We start from the raw sequence: 26,211 nt of genomic DNA on the forward strand, positions 1-26,211 counted from the left end.
AGGAGGGGTGAGGAAGGGATTGTTATTGTCAGTGTAGCTGGGCCCACTACCCCCACGCCCAACAGTTACTCTCCTGTTACTGTTTATCTTTGTCTTTTCAAGTATAGATTGGAACTCAGTATTGGACAGAGCTGGGCAGGTGTATAACTGGAGTACCATAATGCTGCCTAAGAAGGACTTGGGATGTTAGGAAAGCCTGGCTTCTACAGAATTCTTACCATCTGAAACAACAAGCAAACGTATAAAAACAAATACTCCTCATTACTACTAAGCTGGGCAGAAATATACTTCACAGTCATGGAAACTGGCCCAGAGCTGTACTGGGGCCAGCCTAGAGGATGTGGGCAGGAGCTGAATGTGGCAAGGAGGCTCTGGCTGCTTGATCAGACGTCAGGACAGCCCCACCTGCCACAGCAGCTCTGGCTGACATCACTGTCTCTCTAGATCCTCAGTGGGCAGAAAAAGGCCAACACAACTGGCACAGAATGATGTGGGATGGACAGCCCCAGGGTGTGTGCGTACGTGCTGCAGCTGGTGTGGCAATGTCATATTCCTAGCCAATGAGAAGCCACCTCTGAGATCCATATCAGAAAGGGGAAATGAGGCTGGGCATGGTGGCTCACACCTGTAATCCCAGCATTTTGGAAGGCCGAGGCGGGCAGATCACCTGAAGTCAGGAATTCGAGACCAGCCTGACCAACATGGAGAAACCCCATCTCTACTAAAAATACAAAATTAGCCAGGCATGGTGGTACATGCCTGTAATCCCAGCTACCTGGGAGCTGAGGCAGGAGAATCACTTGAACCCAGGAGGCAGAGGTTGTGGTGAGCCAAGATTGCACCACTGCACTCCAGCCTGGTCAACTGGAAACTCGGTCTCAAAAAAAGAAAGAAAGAAAGAAAGAAAGGGGAAATGAAAGCTAAACCCTACCATATCCCATCTCAGCTGGAGGTGCAGACGTTGCCCAGACCCCATCCATTCACATTGCCTTTGGGGAACTTAGGAAGTATCAGAGGGAATTTAAGCTCTACTAAATCCCAAATTAAAAGGCATCCATGGCCTTCACAGAGCTTCACACACTAAACTTTCCTTCTAGCTTCGAAAGGGGTTCTTTAACATTTTGAAAATTACCAGAAAGCAGATATCCCCCTTCATGAAAGCTAATGAAACATTCACTGACTCGTGATCCATCATGGGCCAAAGAAGACTGGGTGTCTTCTTGATGTGGATCCCATCCTCATACTGCAAAGATTGCTTCCAGGTCCCAGCCTGGCTGTGACACCATGATGTGATTGACTTATTTGCTCCTCTTTCTTCTCCTACCTCCTGGACCAAGACAGAGAAAGTGAGAGGCTTTTCTTGGTGATGAGACACTCTCCTTTCACTATGTTGGGTCAGGAAATGGTGAAGGCAGAAGTTGCTGTTGTCCAAAAGCATAAGTTAGGTTGGCAACCTGTGCCTGCCTGCTCCAGGAAAGCAGGGAAAAGACTAGAAGCAGAGGCCCAGCCCTACAAGGGACCATACTTAGCTGCATAGTCAGAGGTTTGTGTGGAGCGTACAAGAGGGGCTAGAGAGGTTATTTAAAAAAAGCTCTGCAGGTAGGTACCCAATGCATAAGGCCACATGGATAATAGAGCAGAAGGTATCATTTCCAGAACCCAGCAAGGGCAGAAAAGAGGGCCCCACCAAGGTATCCTTTAACTAGCATCTACTAGCATCTTAACATAGCCCTAAAGGAAAACCCAAAAGTCATATTCTGTGCTCTCAAACAATTATTTTTTTCATGGAACAAAAATGGTGAGGTCTCAGTGAATAAACAAGAGGAAGACAAGGCAACAAGTACTGCTGGTTGGTAATAACAAGAAGGCACTGTCTGCAAATTGTGTTCAGAGCTCTGCAGGGGAGCTCTTTCTCAATGAGACCTGCTCTCATCACCTTATTTAAAATTGCCTCAATACCCTACCCTCTCTTCCTGCTTGGTTTTCCCTGTGACACATTCCCTTTTAATACACCCATAATTACTGACTTGTTTTCTTTATTGCATTCCTCCCTCACTAGAATGAAAGCTCCATGTATACAGGATTTTTTTTCTATTTTTCTTCACTGCTTAATCCTTAGCTGTTAGAACTGTGCCTGGCATATAGTAAGCGGTTCAGTACCTAAGTGTTGAGTGGATAAATGGATGGATGGGAAGGATGGATAAAAAGAGTGCCTGGTAGACCTAACGCTTCAGCTGCCAGGTTCCTGAAGGTCCCAGAGGAAGAAAATGCTACAGAAATCAAGAGAAGCATTTAAGGCACATATCTTCAACATCAACTCTTCCTATCCAACCACAATGCTAGATCCCAACAAAAAATGAAATAAAATTTCTACAGAATCATCAGCATTAGGATAGTATTAACTTTGCCTTGATCAGCCACAACCCACAATAAGTTACTTGCACAATGTCATAAATACACAGTACAGTCAGATTCAAACTAGGTCTTTATGAATCAAAAGTTCTTGCTCTTTTCACATTATCACACCAAAGGTTACTGCAGAAACGCCAAACTAACCTTTGGGTGTTTAAATCCCATTTTCCCTTCTGAGTCATTGGTCATCCTTGGTCTCAGTAGATCAAGCACGTTAGAACTGTGGCAGAAGGGACAAGAATGAAGCAGCCAAAATTGAGCCTTTGTTTCTTAGGTAATGCTGAAAAGTTTCTGGAATAAAAAAATCAATAGGCTGAAACTTGACATCTTACAGTCAGTTTTACACATGCACACACACGCACACACACACACCTGTATGCATGTCAAAAGCAACTAGTAAGCAAACACAGTATTAAAACTTACCACACTTTTACCTCTGCTCAAGTCCCCCACAAAACATGAGTACTGAAGATGTGCCACTAAGTAGCTAACAATCCTGGGAGATACTGCTTAATGCTCAAGTAAATTTCACCAGCATACACATTGCAACAGCTCCAGAAAACTCTTTTCTTCCTCCCACTCACATGCTTCCCCCGGGCGTTGTACTCATTGCCAGTGGCCTCCACCTCCACCCAACTTACAGAAACCTTACATAGCACCCTGCAATTAATGTCATCAGCCATGCAAATCTGATTGTCAACCCATGGAACATGCTCACAGCTCACCAGAAGACATTGTCCTTTACAATCAGGGAGGCACTACTGAGTCACCATTAGCAGATTTTTCTTTAATGGCTATATAGTAACTACACTCATTTATTCACATTTTTACCAAGTCTGCCTCTTGATTATTTGACCAGCCAGCTTAGGTGTTCAGTGTGTAAGCATGGAAAAGTAAAGGCTCCCACAGGGAACAGGGGCACCCATCGCTTTGCTTTTCTCACCTGGGCCAACCTGCCAAGCCAACCATCTCACACTCATCTTAACCCACACAAGGGGAACAGACGAACACTCCAGTCTGCACCTCTCACCTGAGTCTGAACACAAATACGACTCAGGAATGAATATTCACAGTCGTTAGTGCTAGTTTCAGCACTTGTACCTGCCAGTCAATAAGGCCATTTCTTGTCTCTTGCTTAAGAAATAAGGCCTGCTGGAATGAGTATGGAGTGCACGTATGAAATAAATAAGAAGGTGTATTGTCTTGTTACCATAAAACAAAGTAAACCAAGATTTTAAAAATGACTTCTTTTCAAAGGACAGAAATATCACATATTGCCAAGACCTGAATCACCCTTTTAACTACAGACTCTAAATAAGTATGCAAGCTGTACTAGAAGAAGAAAAGAGACCTCTGCAAACCTTCTGTTAAAGGAGATTAAACATTAAATCAATTAAGACAAGAGTATGGACAGCAGTTTCATACAGTGCACATGTGGATACAGAAACTTGGAAAAAAGTGATGAAATGGGCCCTTGATTCTAATTTCTCACTCCTGTTACACTTGAGCGACCTGAAAGCATAGAGGCAGAACCAGCTATGCAACCTGTGGGGCCCAGATGCAAAATGAATCTTTCAGCAGACTTCCAACAAAAAGTTTGAGAAGACAGGCTTCCTTTTTTCTCTTTCTGCTTCTTAACTAGCCTTCCCCTTCATACCGTTCAGGGTCTCAGTGGAACTAACCAGCAGATCCTCCTAAACCCCATAACCACCCTCAATCAAAACCCACTTGTCTCATGAATCAAACAGTTCCTCTAATAAATTAATTTTAGAAACGTGGCTAATGATGGTGGATGGCTTGGAGGTGGAGGTAAGCCCAAAAGTGAGGCCTGTAAACAAGCCCATTTAAACCACAGTCTTTTCTTTTTTTTTTTTATTATTATACTTTAGGTTTTAGGGTACATGTGCACAATGTGCAGGTTTGTTACATATGTATCCATGTGCCATGTTGATTTCCTGCACCCATTAACTCATCATTTAGCATTAGGTATATCTCCTAATGCTGTCCCTCCCCCCTCCCCCAACCCCACAACAGTTCCCGGAGTGTGATGTTCCCCTTCCTGTGTCCATGAGTTCTCATTGTTCAATTCCCACCTATAAGTGAGCACATGCGGTGTTTGGTTTTTTGTCCTTGCGATAGTTTACTGAGAATGATGTTAAACCACAGTCTTTTCTAAAAGGATGCCACATAAGAACGGCTTTTTCCAATCATAAGCATCACGGCCCTTTCAATAAGAGGAAGATGCTCAGCTAATTAAGCTAACTTGCTCCTGATTTTTCCAGCTGCACAGAGAACACCAGAAACAATATTCATTGACGTTTATCCTCACTTTTTTATTCACCACAGACTCAGAGTTGCCCTCCAAGAATTGTTTCCCAAATCACATCCACAGTAATAAAGAATATCAGCGTAGATGCTCAAATATTTCCTTGTCAATTAAGGAAAAATATGAAAGGCTGATCTTTGGCATGGGGACAGTGGGAAAGAGGATATTTCTAAACGTCATTTGTTAACTAACACATGGAAAAGGAAAGTAATGATGTGCCAAACCATGAAGGAAAGATGATACACTTCAAGCCTGTGGCTTTTCCTGAAAACTTACTTTTTCAGACATTATCAAGTTCCTCATTAAGAATATTCCATTCCCAGCCGGGTGCAGTGGCTCATGCCTATAATCCCAGCACTTTGGGAGGCCAAGGCGGGCAGATCACCTGAGGTCAGAAGTTCAAGACCAGCCTGGCCAACATGGCGAAACCCTGTCTCTACTAAAAATACAAAAAATTAGTCAGGCGTGGTGGCACATGCCTGTAATCCCAGCTACTTTGGAGGCTGAGGCAGGAGAATCACTTCAACCCAGAAGGCGGAGGTTGCAATGATTCCAGATTGTGCCACTGCACTCCAGCCTGGGTGACAGAGCGAGACTCTGTCAAAAAAAAAAAGAAAGAAAAATTTCATTCCCACATCTGGCAATATGCCTCATGATTCAGCACCACCAGTGATTGAGAACACATGCAAAGGAAAATTCAAAGGCTTAACCAGGCTCAATGTGAGAGCAGATGCTGTTCTCCATAAAATGCGGGCCCAGAGCTCTCTGGGAGCAGGGATGGGTGTTTTTCCAAAGACAGCCCCCATCTTTTCACTTCCCAAGGACTCATCTCATGCCAGGGAGAGGATACCTCACAGTAAAAATCTCCTCTCAGTTGACCTCTTTCCATTCCCAACTTTTCAAAAACTATTTCCTTCAACACATTATGAAAAGAAAAATGGGGTCTCTTAATTTCAGAAAAATTGAAGAAGTATCCCCTAAGGTGGTATATAATTTCTATTTCCAATCCAAATATAAGATTTACAGAAACAAGGAGGAAAAATATCCCCTCATAGCCTTTTCTGAATCTTTACAATTTCTGTGTCAATGAGAACCTGGAGAGAGTTGCTGAAAGAAAGGCAATCATGAGTTCGGGGAGAAAAGGAAGGAGAATAAAGAGAACAGAAAAAAGCGAGGACATGGGAATAAGACTGCGATGGAGGTAAAGTAAACTTCTCTTGATTTTGCCTTTAGTGGTTTCACATTGGTAAGCTAATTCTCTTCCTGTCGAAAAATCAACTCCCAACTGAGAACCAATCAGAACGCAGCCACTTATCAGGGCACAGAAGCAGTTTCATCAACTCACTTTTACTCATTACCACCACAAAATATAAGTCATTATGTATGAAGCCAAAAGTAAAACCAGCAACACTTATCACAACTAACATCACTTAGATTGTATCAAGTTTCCAGTCCATTTCTCTCCAGAAAGCATAATCTTGCCCTTGATTGAGACTTCCTAGTATCATGTCCAGGAGTATGGAAGGCAATCCGGAGCTCATTAGATAAAAGCAGAGAGCTCTCACCTACGCTCTCTCTTTTTAACTTTTTTTACGGATACATAATCATTGTACATATTTAGTGCTATTTGGATACATGCATACAATGTGTAATGATCAAGTTAGAGTATCTGGGATATCTATCACCCCTGAAATGTTTATCATTTCTTTGTATTGGGAGCATTTCAAATCTTCTCTTCTAGCTATTTTGAAATATATAATATATTGTTGTTAATGATAGTCACCCTACTGTGCTATCAAACACTAGAACTTATTTTTCTATATGAATGTATATTTGTACCCATTAACCAACCTCTCTTCATCCTCCTCCCATACCCTTCCCAGCCTCTAGTAACCACCATTCTACTCTCTAATTTCCTGAGATCAACTTTTTTAGTTCTCATGTATTAGTAAGAACACGTGATATTTGTCTTTCTGTGCCTGGCTTGTTTCACTTAACATACTGACCTGCGGTTCCATCATATTGCTACAAATGACAGGATTTCATTCTTTTTGTGGCTCAATATTTCATTGTATATCTATATACCACATTTTCTTTACCCATTCATTCATTGATAGACACTTAGGTTGATTCCATACCTTGGCTATTGTGAATAGTGCTGCAATAAACATGGGGGTGCAGGTATCCCCTTGATATACTGATTTATTTTCCTTTGGATAAATATCCAGTAGCGAAATTGCTGGACTGTATGGTAGTTCTACATTTATTTTTTTGAGAAACTCCCATATTGTTTTCCATAATGGCTTTACTAATTTACATTCCCACCAACAATGTGTAAGAGGTCTCTTTTCTCCCCATCCTTGCCAGCATTTATTACTTTTGTCCTTTTCATAACAGCCATTCTAACTGGGGTGAGATAATATCTCATTGTGGTTTTGATTTGCTGTTCTTTAATGATTAGTGATATTCAGCAGTTTTTCTTATGCCTGTTGGCCATTCGTGTGTCATCTTTTGAGAAATATCTCATGGGATTTTTTTTTTCTGTTCAGTTGATGGAGTTCCTTGTATATTCTGGATATTAGTCCCTTGTCGAATGAATAGTTGAAAAATACTTTCTTCCATTCGAAGTTTGTCTCTTCATTCTGTTGATTCCCTTGCTGTACAGAAGCTTTCTAGTTTAATATAACCCCACTTGTCTATTTTTGTTTTTGTTATGCGTGCTTTTGAGGTCTTAATTATAATCTCATTGCCTAGACCAATGTCCTGAAGTGTTTCCCCTATGTTGTCTTCTAGTAGTTTTATAGTTTCAGGTCGTAAAGTTTTTAATCCATTTCGAGTTTTATATATATATATAGTGAGCGACAGGGGTCTATTCATTCAGATAGTTTCATTCTTCTGCACATGAATATCCAGTTTTCCCAGCACCACTTTTTGAACAGGGTGTCCTATCCCCAATATATGTTTTTGATGCCTTTGTTGAAAATCAGTTGACTGTAAATATATGGATTTATTTCTGAATTCTCTATTCTGTTCCACTTCTCTATGTGTCTGTTTTTATACCAATGCCATGTTGTTTGGTTACTATAGGTCTGTGGTATATTTTGAAGCCATGTAGTAGATGCCTCCAGTTTTGTTCTTTTTGCTTACTATTGATGTGGCTATTTGGGTCCTTTTTTGGTTCCATACAATTTTTAGCATTGTGTTTTCTATTTCTGTGAAGAATGTCATTAGTATATTGCAACCATCTGAGTGCATGTAAGGGGATGTCAGTGGGGCTCCAGGGATATGGAGATGCATGGGCTGTTGGACTCCAGGTCAAGATGCAGTCTTGTTGGGCCTGGGCTCTCAAAAGGGCACCATGCTGCAGTTGCTTCAGTCTTGGGCTATGTGTGTGACCCATGGTGAAATCCCTCTGAGACAATGCCATCATGTGGGCTCCAGGAAGTTTCTTATACTAGTCTCAGGGTCTGCGAGAGCCAAAGGGCACTCTGTAGCTAGGATTGTAGTAGTCCATGGTGGAAATGTGGAACACGGGGCTGTCTCCCTTCCCTTTTCCTGCACTGAGGAGTCTCTCCTGGCTCCGATCTCAGCTGGGCCAGCTGCTTTGCTTTCCTCTCCTTCCATGCCTGAGAGGTTTCCTGTCACTTTCCTGCTTAGTTCCTGTGTTCTCTCTTAAATACTCTATTTGACATCATGCTTATTTAGTTGCTGTTTTGGTCCTCTTTTGTGGAGGAGGTGAATAACAGGTGTCTCTAGTCAAACATATTGAAGCCCCCTCCTGTGCTCTCTTGACCTCTTCTGTATCTATTTCTCTCTCTTTGGAAAACACAGAGAGGGCAGAAGCTCCTCTAATCCATACTGATCTGAAAGAAATTAAAGTATAAACTTACTGTATCTACTTTCTAGTGTTGTTGTTGTTGTCTTTGTCATTATTAAAAATTGTAAGTGAATTGTTCTGGCCATCCAGTCCATCATGGTGGTCATGACAATACTGACTAGCATCCATTCTTCATCCCTGCGTCCCAACTCTAGTCACTCAATCCATGGTACGATAGCCATTGGGAATGAAAATAAAGAGCTCCAAGAACATTTATTAAAAACGTTTTCTAGGTGAAAAAGTGATTTTAAGACCACCCTCCTTTAAAAAACCAACTCATTTCCACTTTTCCCAAAGACCGATCCTTAAGTCCCATTCTCATCTCCCAGAGTAGGTAAAATTTCTATCAAATAACAGTAATATCTTGTGATCATCTTCAAGTAGGAGCTTTCCCACAAATTCATCTGGGCTACAATATTTTAAGAAATTTAGCATTTTCCAGCAGCCAAAAGATTTGTAAGTTGTATGCAGAAAAGCCACATTTCTGTATAGGCAGAGTGGGAAAGAATGCCCAGGTGCCAGCCAATCTGAAGAAAACATGTTTGTTCTGGCAGCCAAGTATCTAACTAGGGGCATCCTAATGACAGAGTGTCAGGTTGAATTTGGGGGATGGGAGGGAATCAGACAAATAGGCCTGGAAACCAAATTTAAAACCTTCCAAATCTCAGAGGAAGAATGTACATCCCAGGCTCAAATTGTGGAGCTCAGTTACAAACCTCTAGAGCAGTAAGTCCATGCATGATCCCAGAACACTCCTCTCTGACCCAGCCTCCAACCTCTGCCAATGAACAAGCCCTGACTCTTTAGTCTTGACCAAGTCCTAACGAGACTATACTCACCTCATTCTCTGTATGTTCCTGTTGGCTTCCAAAGGGCTTCTGGTTCTGGAACTTGGCTGAGCTAGCCCCCTCAGACCTGTCCAAGATCTTGGCCTGCCTGGTTTGGTCCTTACTGCTCTCTAAGCCTTTGAATCTGAGTCATACGTTGACCTCAGAAAACTTGTCCCATCTCACCCACCCATCACCGTTACCTACGACTCCTAGCCCCAACCTCTTAGGATGCACAATGTAATTGGCCGATATCTCAGCTGAGTCTACCTTACCATAATCCAATGGTAAGGTTGAAGGTATCAAACACAGAAAAAATATTTTTTAAAACAGTCATAGACATGAAAGAGGAAGTGCTGTCTCAGAAGCCAAGATAAATATCAACACAGACCATAGTTTGGCAGTCTCTAGATGGTTATGTATAAAATGTTACACTGAAGGCTTAAACTGTTGGACTCTTTAAGGGTTCAAGAATGTGCATGGAAGTTCACCTCCAGGACAGTCAGGAAGAGTGGTGTGTTTCCATTTTAAACTACGTTACTATTTTGGGGTGTCAGACATTGTAAATTTTACCTTGTTTGGCACCGGATTTTTTTTTTATTCCCATAAATATTCTTGAACTCTGTTCTGGGATGAGCTTAAGTAACTTGGACGCAGTTTAATACTTTTGCAAATTGCTTTTTTATGATTTATTAGGCAAATATGGAGCAGTGCTCTAGACTGCTAATTATTCCCCACTACTGAGGCAAGGCCTTCCTGACTGTTCTACCAATACCCTGTGGATTATGTGTTTTCCAGTCTGGCTGGAAGGAACAGGCAATATTCCCAGCCTTTGGTGAGAGCCAGGCTCTGTTCTCTTCCCTCGACAAGCTTGGCCCCCAGGTCCCCAGTAGTTTCCCCACATGCAGGTGCTGGTCAGTACGATGCTGAATCCTTGAAGGCCCCCTCTGCAGTTATCGGGGTCCTCTCTCTCCATGCAGCTCTCTCGTTCCTTGTACTCTGTTCCATGAACTCTAACCACCTTGGTTTCCCCAGCCTCTTCACACCTTCTCCTCAAATCGGGAGTCTGAATTGCACTTAAGTTCCTTTCCCTGAGTCTCAGCCTGGAAATTCTCTCCATGCAGTAAGCTGGAGCAGCCCAAGTGTACACCTTTTTGTCTCCTATTTCTTAGAGATCACTGCTCTTCATCACCTGATGACTGGTGTTTCAAAAATCATTATTTCATGTATTTTATCTGACATTTTTGGTTGTGTCAGGCAAAAGGGTAAATCTGGCCCTGTTACTCCATCTTGGGCAGAAACAGAACTTCTTTAAAACACTTTGCACTCAATACTAGTATCATTACACAGAACAGACAATCCTAAAACCAGTGTTTTTCAAAGTAAGGTCTTTGGACCAGCTATGTCAGAATCACCTGGGATGCTTGGCAAAGACGCACTTTTCTACATCACATTCTCAGTTCTATTAAACATAAATTTCCTGCCACTAAAATGTGAGAATCGTTGCCATTGCCATGGCAATTGATTAGCAAAAGACAATGAAATCTTCTTCTGAAAGTCCAAAAATGATTGGAATAGGCAGTGGATTAAAAAGTTAAGGGTTGGGGGGATGTTAGGGAGAACAGTGGGAAGTCAGTTTCCTAGAAATTATGGCTCTCTGTTGCTAAATGAACTATTTTCCATGTAGCTGCTTCCTTCTCATTCATTGCCATGGCAGAGCACGTGGTGAGATTGGTGCCTCTCCTGGATGCCTCCACACAAGAGGCTCTCTGGGCAGCAAGCACTAAACCCACCAGGAAATTGTTTGACCAAAATTTGTGTTTCCCCCTCAGTCATTAAATAACCAATACAGCAATGGTAGCCACGCTCCCCAGCGATGAGTCTGTGACAACAACCACACGGTCAACCTTTTGTTCTCCAATCTCAGGAACATCTGGAATGACCCCTCCATCATCTTGACCCATGACAGACCCATTTTCTGGGGGAGGAAACAAAGAGTCTAAAAAGCAGGTATGAGACTTCAACAGAATACAGGCATCTTCAGGCTGAGTTCACCAGAGAGGCAACAGGCTACACTGCATAAGCACAGTTTTGCACAAATCTTTTCTGAGACTTGGTTTTGGTCATCTTGCTCATTGAGAAACTAGTGGCATGGCTCTTGCTGCTGGAGAGAAAGTGATAGAAGCACTTGTCCATGCTTGATCCAGTAGAGGAAAGGACAAAACAGAGTGTATCTCACATCCCAGATTATTATGTGTTCCCTGTTTGAACCAACTGTTACCCAAGCCTACCTATGTTTCATTAACATTGGAGATATCCAGCGGGCAAGGGAGGAGATGAAAGCGTGTGGATACAGGCAGGGCCAGATGACCCAGGGACTTTTGGGCCATTGGTAAATATCTGGATTTTATTTTAAATGCAATAGGAAGCCACTGGAGGGTGTAACCAGGGGAAAAATGTGACTTTTAGTTGTATTTTTCAAGAACCACTCTGGCCGCTCTGTGGTGCATAGGTTATAGGGGGCAAGAATCAAAGTCAGGAGACCCTTGCAGCAGTGCTATTTCAACCACACCCTGTGGGCCAGTGCTAGTCTGCAAGCTGTTACCATCTACAAGGACAGGAATTGAGATGAAGTGTTTAGAGGCTTTTAAATATCTTGAAGTAGTTTAACATTGTGGCGATATCCAAGCAAGATTTTTTTTTTTTTTACAAAAATATAAGGCTACAAGGGACTCAGGGGGTGGGGTGGGAACTGGTCCTTTACCACAGATAATTTGAGAGCTCTTTGCAGTAATTCAGGGAAAGGGTGCTGGACACTTGAACAAGAGTGGATCAGGCACAGAAGAGACAGTGTTTCACTCTCCCAGGATCACAAATGGACAGTAAGAGGAAGCTGGAAGTTCAGGATACAGAGGCTAGAGCACCCAGTGACACCTCTGCCTCTGCCCACCTGCATTAAACCTGAGCACTTGCCAATTCTCTGAAAAGTGGCAACCAATAACATTGTTTCATTCCTGAAAATAATGTTACACATGGCATAAATGTTAACAGTTCAGACACTGGAGTGAAGCTACCCTGTGTTTAAATCCTGATTTCACCACGGTGTGACCTTGCATGAGTTACTTAACCTCTCTGGGCTTATCAATAAAATGGGAATAATAATAGCCTCTTCCTGACAAGTCGTCCATGAGAGTAAAATAAGAAGAAGCCTGAGAAGAGGTTGACACCTAACCAACAGTCACTCAATCATTAGTTGTTCATGTATCTTCCTGTGAAGAAAAAGCTTCATAGCAAGATTGTGGTCACAGAATCACTCACTTCTGCAAAGTATCTTACGTTGGACAAAGTCCCATCACACACATCACTTCATGAAACCTCTGCAATGACATTTAGAAGTAAGGAGAAACAGGCCCAATTTTCTGTTGAGGAAAATGAGGCTTAATTTATACAGAGAGGTTCCCAAACTTGCCCCTGGTGGATGAGGTATTGATTCATCTGTCTGCTACCCCACTGGAAATAAACCGTCCAAGAAGTCATAGAAGCAGCAAGGACAGGCCAGGTGCAGTGGCTCAGGCCTGTAATCCCAGCACTTTGGGAGGCTGAGGTGGGCAGATCACTTGAGGTCGGGAGTTCGAGACCAGTCTGGCCAACATAGTGAACCTCATCTTTACTAAAAATACAAAAATTAGCCAGGTGTGGTAGTGTGTGCCTATAGTCCCAACTACTAGGGAGGCTGAGGCAGGAGAATCGCTTGAACCCAGTGGGCGGAGGCTGCAGTGAGCCAAGATTGTGCCACTGTACTCCAGCCTGGATGACAGAGTGAAACTGTGTCTCACAAAAAGAAGAAGAGGAAGAGGAAGAAGAAGGGGGAGGAGGAGGAAAAGGAGAAAGAGAGGAAGAAGAAGAAGGAGAAGAAGAAGAAAAGAAGAAGGAAGAAGGAGGAGGAGGAGGAGGAGGAAGAGGAAGAGGAAGAAAAGAAGAAAAGAAGAAGAAAGAAGAAAGAAGAAGAAGAAGAAGAAGAAGAAGAAGAAGAAGAAGAAGAAGAAGAAGAAGAAGAAGAAGAAGAAGAAGAAGAAGAAAGAAGAAGAAGAAGAAGAAGAAAAGAAGAAGAAGAAGAAGAAGAAGAAGAAGAAGAAGAAGAAGAAGGAAGAAGAAGAAGAGGAAGAAGAAGAAGGAGAAAGAAAACGAGGTCATCGTTCTCTTTGGCAGTCCAGCTTCATGCCCAAGTACACACACACAGAGGTCAGTGCAGAAGGAGGAACAGCAACATCAAGGATGGAGAAACTGGGGGTCAGTTCTCCTGGGTACCTGTTGAAAGGTAAGATGCCTGGAATGAGTCTGACCCCAATACTCCCCATTCTTCTTCTGCACAACCTTTTTTACTCCCTTTTCACTCTGTCTTCCTCTGGTCTTTATCCCCAAGGTTTAGCCATGACATGATTTTGCTGTGAGCATTTTCTATAATTTTTTTCTTCCTTGCTAACATTTTTAATATTATTTAATTTTCATTAATATAAAGTATTTAGGCCAGGTCCAGTGGCTCACATCTGTTATTCCAGCACTTTGGCAGGCCAAAGCAGGAGGATCACTTGAGGCCAGGAGTTCAAGACTAGCCTGGACAACATAAGGTGACCCCATGTCTACAAAGAAAACAAAATTAAGTTAGCTGGGCACAGTGGCACACACCTGTAATCCCAGTTACATGAGAGGTTGAGGCAGGAAGATGGCTTGAGCCCAAGAGCTTGAAGCTGCAGTGAGCTATGGTCATGCCACTGCACTCCAGGCTGGGCAACAGAGTGGGACCCTGTCTCAAAAAAAAAAAATTGATAGATCGATAGATACACAGGTAGAATCCCCAAATCTTTCCTAAATGCATTCCTTATTATGATGTAGCTCTCAATTTTGGTTTCTTTTAATCTGCCTTTAACAGTTTGCCATGATCATTAGTTTGAATTATGCCTGGCTTTTAAGGAGAGAGAAAGAAAAAATTAGATAATTGGTGAAAAACTCCCTGAGGTGAAGAAAGACATGGATCCTCAAATTGAAAGGACATATCAGGAGAAAAGGTGTTAAAAAAAAAAAAAAAAAAGAAAGAAAAAGATCCACACCTAGACATATCAAAGTCAGATCTGGAACTTTTTCTTTTTTTTAATTTAAAGTGTGAGGGTAGTTATATAAAATGTAGGTCTATTTGGATATGAAGAATGTACTCTGAATTTTATGAGAGTAGCTAATAATCCCAACAGTTTGATATTTTTTGGAGGAATCTTTAAGGAACTAATATGTCTTGTTTTAAGAGATATTTGTCTGAAGTTCAGAAATTCCTTAAATTTCACTTTGGTTTCTTTTTCTTCTGTGAAATTTAAGATAAATTAAAAGTAATATTTTTTACTGAAATGTAATTAGTGGTCAACTCTGGGTCCGAGATAGACACAGTCTCTACTAAGAATTGGGTCTATGTGGCAACCCTAGTTGTTGACTCACGTCAGAAAATGGACTAATTATACTTTTAGGTCATTGAGAGGGAATTCAGATGTCTCCTAAACACCTATGTTACTACCACGAAATAACTGCGGCACTGAGGGAAGTTTGGCTCCCAAAAAAGTGAAGTTAATAGGAGCTCTACAAAAATTGGTGAGAAAGATTCCACCCTTCAGCTTAGTTAGACAAGTGAGTTTTCATGGGAATGAGGAAACAGGATAAAAAGGTAACCTCTGTAAACATCCCAAGAAGAAGGAGTTTCCATCCAATTTATTTGTTTTTAATTAGGACCTTAGGTAGAGCTTTCCTCCAACTGTGACTGCTTGAGGCCAGTTCTAAGCGTCATCAGGAATGAAGGACACCAGCCCACCTGTGAGGGTTTGGGACTTTGGCTGGGAAACTCCTCCCACTAGATCCATGGTTCTCAACCCAGGCCAACCATCAGATCTCTGGGGAGCTTTTCACAGATGCCTTGGCCTCACTCCACACCTTCTGAAATAGAATCTCCAGGGGCAGGACAAGCATGGGTGTATTTTTTAAATATTCCACATCAATTCAGCTGCACATTGGTTAAGCACCACAGGACTAGTCTGTAGAATTCTCAAGGGCAATGTGCTATCTTTTGGAGGCAACGGGAATGTTCAATGAAAAGAGAACTAAAATCAGATAAATTTTCATATTCTTTGCTTACTACACAAGTAGTACAGTTTACCTTTCTAAACATCAATTTCCTTAAGCATATCATATTTTTTAAAAATCAATTTTCCCATCTACTAAAAAGAATTTAATAAAATATCGTGTAGGTGTTTTTAAGCCTGTGGAATTTTACAGGTAGTACAGTTTACCTTTCTAAACATCAATTTCCATAAGCATATCATAATTTTTAAAAATCAATTTTCTCATCTACTAAAAAGAATTTAATAAAATATTGTGTATGTTTTTAAGCTTGTGGAATTTCAAGAATTCTGGAGAAAGATGCAGGCATACCACCCACTTCCTTGCTGTGGAAAGCACCACCTTGCTGGTCATTTTTTAAAAATTTATCTTGAAGGAGAAACAAAAAGCCACAGAGGATAGCAATCTTTGCATAAAACAGCAGCAAGGAAGGAGTCATTTGCCTCTGGACCTGTTGCCACTTCAAGATTGTTGATGGCACCAGAGGGGCCCAGGCTGCTCAGAAGCGGTGATGGGTGGATGCGGGAAAGGATTTGTTGTCTTCCGAGCTTTCTCTGAGACAGCCGAATATGAGAGTCCTTGGCAGGGGCATTGAAAGTCAGACGAGACTAGAAACAGTCAATCTGATGGCTCACAGAGAGGAGCCAAGAGTCCAGAGAGAGGGAACAGTGCAAACAGGCCTCGTTCAACAAATGTAAACCAATACCACTGTTACGTGTTATAGAAAAAGAACATTCTTTCACTTGAGTGCTATTGTCTGGTCTCTAGGACACAGTATGTTCACGAGATCTCTGGGTCTCAGTGGACAGATTGAGATGTGTGTATTTTATACTGCTGAGACTTTTTAAAAAAACAAGGTCAGAACAATGTATAAAATATGGTCCCATGTATATTTTAAAGTAATATTTATGTTTAAATCTATACCTGTGAATGGACTCTTGGAGAAGGTCTAGAAAAATATAGAGCAGACTATTAACAAAGTTTAATTGTGGGGAGAGTAGTGGAAGGGAAGAAACCATGTAAATAGAAGAGGAACCATTACTTTTGACGCTGTACAATCTATTTCAATTTTTTGCAACATGGAGATGTTGCTTTTTTAATTCTAAACACCACAAAAAGGTAAAAATAGTTAAAAAAAAATAGCTATCAGCCACCAATGCCATTTGACCACAAGAATAATTTGTCTTCCTTGGAAATACTAAAAGCTATAAAGTGTAGGGGTTTGTTTGTTTGTTTGTTTGTCTCATTCTGTTGCCCAGGCTGGAGTGCAATGGCACAATCTCGGCTCACTGTAGCCTCCACCTCCCAGGCTCAAATGATTCTCCTGCCTCAGACCCTAAGTAGCTGGGATTACAGGCACATGCCACCACGCCCGGCTAATTTTTGTGTTTTTACTGGAGATGGGATTTCGCTATGTTGCTTAGGCTGGTCTCCAACTCCTGGCCTCAAGTGATTCACCCACCTCAGCCTCCCAAAGTGCTGGAATTACAAGTGTGAGCCACTGCAACTGATCCAAGTACAGAATTTTTGAGTAATTCTATAAGAAAAAATCAGTACTTTAGACATAATTAGAAAAATGATGTCAAGAATGAATTAATATTTTTAAACTATGGCTATGTCTATGCTTATGATCTCTACATAGAGACAAACATTATAATGGTTGATAAAAATTATTAATGAATTGCTTAACTATCCACATGCAAAAGAATGAAGGTGAACACCTATTACCTTATGCCATTTACAAAATTAACTCAAAATGGAACAAAGACTTACACATAAGAGCTAAAACTATAAAATTCTCAGAAGAAGACATATGGAAAAAGCTTCAGGACATTGAATTTGGCAATCATATCTTAGACATGACACCAAAAGGGCAGGCAAAAAAACAAAAAAAAATAAAGAAATTAGACCATCAACATTTTAAACTGTTATGCATCAAAAGACACTACCAACTCAGTGGAAAGGTAACCCAAAGAATGGAAGAAAATATCTGCAAATAATATATCCGATAGGGAATTAATATCCAGAATATATAAAGAACTCCTACAACACACGAAAAAAAAAAACCCTAATTTTAAAATGGGCAAAAGATTTACAAATGGCCAATAAGCACATGAAATGATGTTCAACATCACTAAACATTAGGGAGATGCAAATCAAAACCACAACAAAATGCTTCACACACATTAGGATGTCTATTATTTTTTAAATTAAAAACAGAAAATAACAAGTGTTTGTAAGAATGTGGAGAAATTGGGACCCTTGTGTACTGCTGTAGGGATGTAAAATAGAATGGTGCAGCTGCTGTGAAAAAAACAGTAGGATGGTTCCTCAAAATATTAAAAAATAGGGGGTGATCCAATAATTCCACTTCTGGTTATACACCCAAAATAATTGAAAGCATAAACTTAAATAGATATTTGTACACCAATGTTTATTGCAGCATTATTCCCAAGTAGCCAAAAGATGGTGTATTAATCAGGGGCCTGGGTTCTCCAGAGAAACAAAACCAACAGGACACATACACGCAAACACACACACACACATACAGGGACAGATTGATTTTGAGAATTGGTTCACACAATTGTGAAGGCTAGCAAGTCCAAAACCTACAGGGTAGGCTAGCAGGCTGAAGGTGCAAGGAAGACTTGCTGTAGTCTCAAGTTCAAAGGCAGTCTGGAGGCAGAATTCTCTCTTCTTGAGTGGAATTCAATCTTTTTCTATTGAGGCCTTCAATTGATTAGGTGAAGCCTACCAACATTATGGAGGCCATACTCAAAGTCTACTGATTTAAATGTTAACCTCATCTGTATTAGTCCATTATCACACTGCTATGAAGAAGTACCCGAGACTGGGTAATTCGTAAAAGAAAGAGGTTTAATTGACTCACAGTTCCACAGGGCTGGGGAGGCCCCAGGAAACTTACAGTCATGGCAGAAGGCAAAAGGTAAGCAAGGACCTTCTTCACATGGTGGCAGGAAACAGAGAAAGCAAGTGGGGAAAGAGTCCCTTATAAAACCATCAAGTCTCATGAGAACTCACTCAGTATCACGAGAACAGCATGGGGGAAACCGTCCCCATGATCCAATCACCTCCCACCAGGTCCCTCCCTCTCCACGTGGGGATTATGGGGATTACAATTTAAGATGAGGTTTGGGTGGGGACACAAAGCCAAACCATATCATCATCTAAAAAATATCTTCAAAGAAACATTTAGGATAATGTTTGGCCAGATAGCTCAGTACTGTGGCCTAGACAAGTTGACACATAATTAACCATCACAGGTGAAAACAACCTAAGTCCCTCTACCAATGAATGAATGGATAAACAAAAGATGGTATATACACACAATGAAATATTATTCAGCCTTAAAAAGGAAGGATATTCTGGCACATACCACAACATGGATGATACTTGAAGACATTTTGCTAAATGAAATAAGTTAAACATAAAAGAATAAATATTATATAATTCCACTTACATGAGGTACCTAGAATAGTCAAATTCATAAAAATAGAAAGTAGAATATTGGTTCCAGAGGCTGACAAAGTAAGGGGTACAGGGATTTATTGTTTAATGAGTATTAAGTTTCAGTTTGGGAAGATGAAAAATGTCTGGAGATGGATGGTGGTGATGGTTACACAACAATGTGAGTGTACTTAATGCCATTGAACTGTATACTTAAAAATGGTTAAGATGGTTAAATTTTATGTTGTTATATATTTTACCACGATAAAAAAAGAATTGCTTACATGTGCAGGCTTTACTGTGAGCCAGACAATATACTGAATGCTCTCCATGGATTTTCTCATGTAATGAGTATGAGTATCCCCATTTTACAGATAATAAAAGCTTCTAGAGGAAAGTGACTTGCTCAAGGCCACATTGGTAAGAATCAGATCTGGAATTCAAACCTTCACAGTCTGACTTCAAAGCCTGTGTGCTTAGTCACTATGCCATACTGAAAAGAGCAACTACATTAGATAAAGAGCAACCTAAAACATTTTTCAAATATTTTAAAGTTGATTCAATACACAAAATATTTAAGGAATGAATTCCCAAAAAGATAGATGCCAAATCCAGAGTGGGTATGATTAATAACTATATACCTAAAATAGACCTTCATTGATATTCACCATGAGAAGTTCTTAGCCCAAAACCACAGCATGTCCAGAAATAAAAAGAGAAAGTGGGATGCCCCAAAAGTAGAAGTAGAATGTTTACCTGGCATCTGACCCATTTTCCCACGAGTCTTGGGACATTTCATAGTTTCTCTAATTTTTCAAATAAAAATAGTGTGGTCACAACTTCCTTTTTCAAAGGGGACAGTCATTCAATTGACATGTATTGAGTGTCTGCTAGACAACCAGGTGGTATGTGGGTTTTGTTCAAACAAGGTGAAAAGACAGAGTGCATGCCTGCAACGAGATCCACATGTCTCCTGTTTCCATATGGAGCACATTTCATAGACAAGATTCACATTGCTATTCTGGCCCTGCCAGGCAAATTTTACCAAATCAGTATCTCCAAATATGCCCTTTCTCCAATGATCTTCCTTCCATGTACTTCTCAACTATCACCACCACAAACAAGAAGAGCAGCTGTAGCTGTATCATACCTAAGGTAGCATAGCCTATTGGTTAAGGCTTGGGCTACAAAGTTAGACTGGGTCTGCACCTGCCACTTGTTCACTGTGTAATCTTGGGCAAATTTCTTAAACTGCCTTTGCTCCTGTCTCCTCAACTAGAAAAACAAGACACAAATAGATACCAACCCTCTCAGGAGGATGTGAGGAGGACACGACCATCATCAGAACATCCACCATGTATTAAGTGATCAGAAAATATTAGTCACAGATGTATCAAATAGCCATCTGTGAATAATGAACTGTTCCAGGGATCTGGGGAGAAGAATAAATGGTTATCTGAGAGAAAAAGGGCCTTTAGGGATCATTTCACAGATGATGGCAAGGAGGACCCAAGGGCTCAATGTCTTGCCTGAGGTCACACAGGTGGTCAACAGCAGTGCCAGGCACACCTCTCTACCACAGAACAATGCTCTGAGGGAAGAGAAAGCAAGGGAACTCCAAAGTGACTCTCCACTTAAGTGCATATTACAGTTCTTATCTACTTCAATAATTGTAAGTTATTAAGTTATATGTGTTAAAATGTGAGTAGATGATTCTATCAGCAGAATGAGAAAGAGCTACTCGGCATACACTATGAGCGTGTATGTGGATGGGGAGGGTTGTAACAATCACATCCATGTCAAAGACTTTAGGGCATGGCCTGTTAACAAAAAGTAGCCTGGGTAACTGCCCTGAGCACCAGACCACTTAAACAGAGCTCCAAGACAGCCACCACGGAATGAGTCCAAAACACAGGTCCCAGACTGACTGCCCATCCCTACCCACCCAACCTGCAGGACCTGGATGGAGGTTACAGAAGCAGTGGAGCAGACGGGAAGGGAATGCTGGGCAAGAGAGAAGACAGGACCCCAGAGATGGATTATTCCAGAAACACCTCTTATGTGTAACTGCTGACAGTTCGGCTTGCCATCTCCTCACCAATCTACCTCCCAAGCCTCTCTTTCCTTATCAGGTAATTTATGCTGTCCCTTCCCACCTCTCCTACCTTTCCAAACTTTCCTCCAACTAACCTCCCACAGATTATCCCAATGTCCCAACATCCACAGGATAGCTCCTTACTTTCCAGCCATAGTGCCTTTGCCCCTGCAAAAGGTCTCCTTCCTCCTAAAATGTTCCTGCTCCTCTATAATCCCTTCCCTTCCTCCCATTCCCAAACCAAAACCGTTTGGCAAAATCCATTCCCAGAAACACAAGCCCTTCTGTGAAGTCATCCTACAACAGATAGCCTTTTTCTATCCCCTGCACTTCAGAACCTTCTAGATCTTCCTAAGAAGATCAATTCTACCTCACTCCTCATTCAAGCCTCTCTCTCCTTATAGCCTCATACAATGCTGGCTAGCAAGTGGTCAGCACTCAGTTAATACCAGTTGCTAGAGCAGAAGTCAGAATGGCAGCTGGGGAAACTGATGTGCAACAGCGCAGGCTGGGAAGGAAGGTAACAAAGAGTGAGTACAACAGCAAAGACATACTATGGGACTATGGGCCAGAACTATTCCAAGTGTTTAATGTATGCTAACTCAGTCTTTGAGACAACCCCATGATGTAGGTGCCATTATTATTAGCACATTACAGATGAGGGAACTGAGAAGGAAACTCACCACAGAGGAGGAAATTCTCCATGTTACAGAGGAGGAAGCTGAGGCACAGGGGGGCTGAGTAACTTGCCCTAGGTAAGTTACTGTGGTAGGGCTGTGAATTGAACCAGGCCAGCTGGCTCTTTACATTGCTTCTCTGCAATACTGTTCCTTCTAAGCCTGCTTCCCTGCAAATCACTTGAGCTGCTCTATCTGCTTTGTACGCATTACCTTTCTGAATAAAAAACACACTCAGAATTTTTTTTTTTTATTTTTTAGATGGAGTCTCACTCTGTTGCCAGAGCTGGAGATGGCTGGAGTGCAGTGGCATGATCTTGGCTCACTCAATCTCTGCCTCTTGGGTTCAAGAGATTCTCTTGCCTCAGCCTTCCAAGTAGCTGGGACTACAGGCGCGCACCACCACACCAAGCTAATTTTTGTATTTTTAGCAGACACAGGCCAGGATGGTCTTGATCTCCTGACCTCATAGTCAACCTGCCTTGGCCTCCCAAAGTGCTGGGATAACAGGCGTGAGCCACTGCGCCCGGCCTGCAACTTTTATTTATCGTACTAAATTCCCATCTACTGCTTTCTGAGCCAGAAATTAAAGATCCATTCTATCCAGCTCTCCCATTACAGTAAATAACATATGACAAAAGTCTCAAATCCAAAATATTGGTTAAACAGAGGGGATTATAGATGTTTCAGATGGAGTGGGTCTCAGGCCACTCACCTAACTGAATATTTTTCATCATTCTGTTTCTAAAGCCTGAAATGTATACCGGAACTCTCTGCAAGCATGTACATATAACAATTTCATATTATTTTGATAGAATTATTGTTTTAATATACAATTATAAGGTCGGGTGCAGTGGTTCACATCTGTAATCCCAGCACTTTGCGAGGCCGAGGGAGGCACATAACCTGAGATCAGGAGTTCAAGACCAGCCTGGCCAACATGGCGAAACCCCATCTTTACTAAAAATACAAAAATTAGCTGGGCATGGTGGTGGGCATCTGTAATCCCAGCTACTTGGGAGGCTGAGTCAGGAGAATCGCTTGAACCCGGGAGGCAGAGGTTCCAGTGAGCCAAGATTGTGCCATTGCACTCCAGCCTTGGCGACAAGAGCAAGACTCTGTCTCAAAAACAAACAAACTACAACAACAACAACAAAATATATATAGCATATATAGAGTATATATACTATATAGCATACATAGAGTATATATACTATATAGCATAGTGTATATATAGCATGTATATAGTATATATATATACCATACTATATAGTGTATATATACTATATAGTATATATATACAATTATAAGTTTAGGAACACACAAGTGGTCTGTCACATGTTTGTTTGTTTTTAACTATTATAAAGGAATTCAGGTCTCTCACTATGGATAGGAGAATACCGAAAAGACATATATTTGACTTGCAGCTACCTCCAGATTTAAGTGAAAAATCCAGCAACTACCTGCATAACCCAGGTTTTACATAACTTATACTAGACATCCTATTAACAGAAGCAAACGTGTTAATTCTGAAAGGATCAGATAATTTTCTCAATCTCCCATCACAACAGTCCCAGAGTCGGGGATAAAAAACGATTTTGGCTTTACAAATGTCCACAGCATTTTCACAGAAAGAAAATAGAGAAATAAATTTATCAATAGATTCACTTTTGGAGTTAGAGGTTTACAACAGGATATCAATCACATTGCTGCTCCCAGGATATTTAAAACTAGCGCACCAAAAAAAAAAAAAAACGAATAGCAAACCAAAAAAATTAAATTAAAATGTTAGTGAAAGGGAAGAGAAGGGAGCGAAGGGTCCAGTTTGTCGCAGCAAGTGTTACTTTTCTCCCCTTGATGAAGAGAAAGCTGGTGAGAAGAGCAAAAAGACACAGGATAGAGATCACGGCAAGAGAAATATGATATCCAGCACGTATCCACAACTTACCCAACTTGGTCTGTTTACTCAACACTTTATTTTTCCCACTTTGCCAGCTTAAAATCAGACAGCGGCTGGGCTTTTGTTGTTGCTGTTTCTGTTCTTTTGATCCCAGAGCCCCATGAAAATTAAACCGTGTGTTGGATGGGATCTGGCCACGTCTCGCATTGGGTGGGGGAGGGGGGGGAGTTTTAAACTTGGGTCCCTAGTCGCTTCTTTGGGAAAACGAATAAACAATAAGTGGCGACAAGGAGAGGACGTGGGGGACGTGCTCGGCTGACGTCGGCCCGCGAGGGGGCCGCAGAGCTTCTCAGCACAGCTGTCCAGATGTGCTTCATCTGTTCCCCCCGCGGGGCACGGGCCTCGGCGGCCGCGGCTGGCACAAGCCCCAGCTCATTGGTGGCCGCGGTTCCTCACTTGCCGCCGATTGGCCGGGCGGCCCGCCACTCCGGAGGGCCTTGGGCCCGCCCCTCCCTCAGGCCCGCTGGCTGCATCCTAAGGGAACGTGGAAGTGCAGCGCCGTCGCTGATGTGGCACTCGGCGGCTGCGCGCCCGGGACGGCTCGGGGCCGAGAGGGAGGTTGCCCACTCCGAGGTCTTGCCCCTGCCCCGGCCCTGTTATGCCCCTCCTTTTAGACAGACCGCTTTGTTTAAACAGGATGATTTGTAGCCGTTTGGGGGCTGAAAATAAGGCGGATGATTTGTAGCAGTTCGGGGGCTGAAAATAAGACGCGCCTGGTGCTCGGAGTGGAAGAGGCTGGGGCTCCGGGCTGTCCACGCCCCCAAAGGGCATTCAGGCCACGCCTTGGGATTCCTCTCTCCTCTCTTTCTCCAGGGAGCAAATAATAGGGCCCAAGACCCTGCTCCCTGGAGACGGTATTCTTTCTTTCGGTGGAGGGAAAACCTTAATGAACCCTTCGTTGAAGTCCTTATTAACCAGAATTGAAGTTGTTCCTGCGGAGATGACCAGGGCTGGGTATGAGAGTGGTTTGGCAGACCTGCTTGGTTTTTTGTATTGAGTGATGGTCGTTGTAGGGAACCGAGAAATACTGCTTTGTTATGTGAGAATTGAGACAGGACTGCACCAAACGTTGCTTTGAACTTGGGAAAGCGGTTGGAGGGTTAACCAGTTTTTTGATTAGTAGGTTAGAAGGAGAGGAGGAAAGAAGAGATCTGCAAATCAATTGCCATTATAATTTGTGCATATTGACAGAAACGTTCCCTCACTGAAATATTAAGTGGGCAAGAGCCACACTCACTGGGCTGCACGCCAGGGAAGGCGCCAGACCCTGCATTAAACAGTTTCTACCTGCATTATCACATTTAATTCTTACAGCTACCTTATAAAATAGGTATTAAAATAATCTCCAAGACCCAGCACCTATCCCAGCATGCCACAGATGTCTCCAAACATATGTTTGCAGTACTCCATCATAGGTACATAAACTCATCTGCAATTTGCCATCCCTGCAGGGGTCAGAATTTATTATGAGTGTCCAAAGCTTTCACTACAATGATAATGTCTTGTTTGTTGGTGTATTTGTCATCTATTGCTGTGCAACAGATTCCCACAAACTTAGTGCCTTGTACAACACATGTATATCACTGCACAGTTTCTGCAGGTTGGAAGTCCAGGCATGGCCTAAATAGATCCTCTGCTTATGCTCTCACAAGGATGCAATCAAGGTGTCAGCTGGGCTGCATTGTCATCTGCAGGCTCTACTGGGGAAGAATCACTTCCAAGCTTTCTCAGGTCATTGACAGAATTCATTTCTTTGCAGCTCTAGGACTGACTCCCCAGTTTCTTTCTAGATGTGAGCTAGAGGCTGCCCTTAGCTCCGAAAGACTGCTCTTAGGCCCCCAATGGCCATCCACAGTTCTGAAAATCCAGAGAATAGAGATCACAGGGGCCACCTACAAGTCTGTCTGCCACAATTAGATAGTCAGACACCTCAATTTCAATGGACCTGACTGCAATGTTATCATAACTCTGTAAGGCCCCCACAAATGCAGGAGCCTGCTCACCAAGTAAAGTGGCACTACATGAGTGGAACCACAACACTCCAATCCTTCTGGCAGTCAAGGAAATCCACAAAGGGGCAATATTTGAATGTAGCCCTTGAAAGTAATGTGTCATTTGTTCAGCTTTCTGAATCATTTGTAATCTCACAATGCTGCACTTTTTATCACAGAAGCCACTCAACAACGGGCTGATAGTCAAGGTATTGATTAACCCTCCACACTTGTTACCATCAACAGGCATCTGATATTGACCAAAAATCACTAAAAAAAAAAAAAAAAAAAGAATCCTTGTGCTCTCAGGAAGATGGAGTGGACATCAGTATTCCATTTATCCTGCTAAGCACAACAAAAAATCCTGGACTTTATATATTTTCCAACATAAGAAACTCCAAGAGATTGAGAGAAGAAGACAG

General features: G+C 41.9%; 1 protein-coding gene across 1 annotated transcript in view; it reads right to left on the reverse strand.

The window, feature by feature from the left end:
• The window catches only part of TMEM45A (transmembrane protein 45A), a 75,604-nt gene extending 51,457 nt beyond the window's left edge, over window positions 1-24,147 (reverse strand). Inside the window, exon 1 of the mRNA XM_003261736.4 lies at window positions 23,787-24,147. The gene's annotated coding sequence lies outside the window, so the exon portion shown is untranslated. The remainder of the gene's footprint in view (window positions 1-23,786) is intronic.
• Window positions 24,148-26,211: the final 2,064 nt, after the last annotated feature.

This window comes from Nomascus leucogenys, chromosome 21 (assembly GCF_006542625.1).
Source record: "Nomascus leucogenys isolate Asia chromosome 21, Asia_NLE_v1, whole genome shotgun sequence".
Lineage (NCBI taxonomy): Eukaryota > Metazoa > Chordata > Mammalia > Primates > Hylobatidae > Nomascus > Nomascus leucogenys.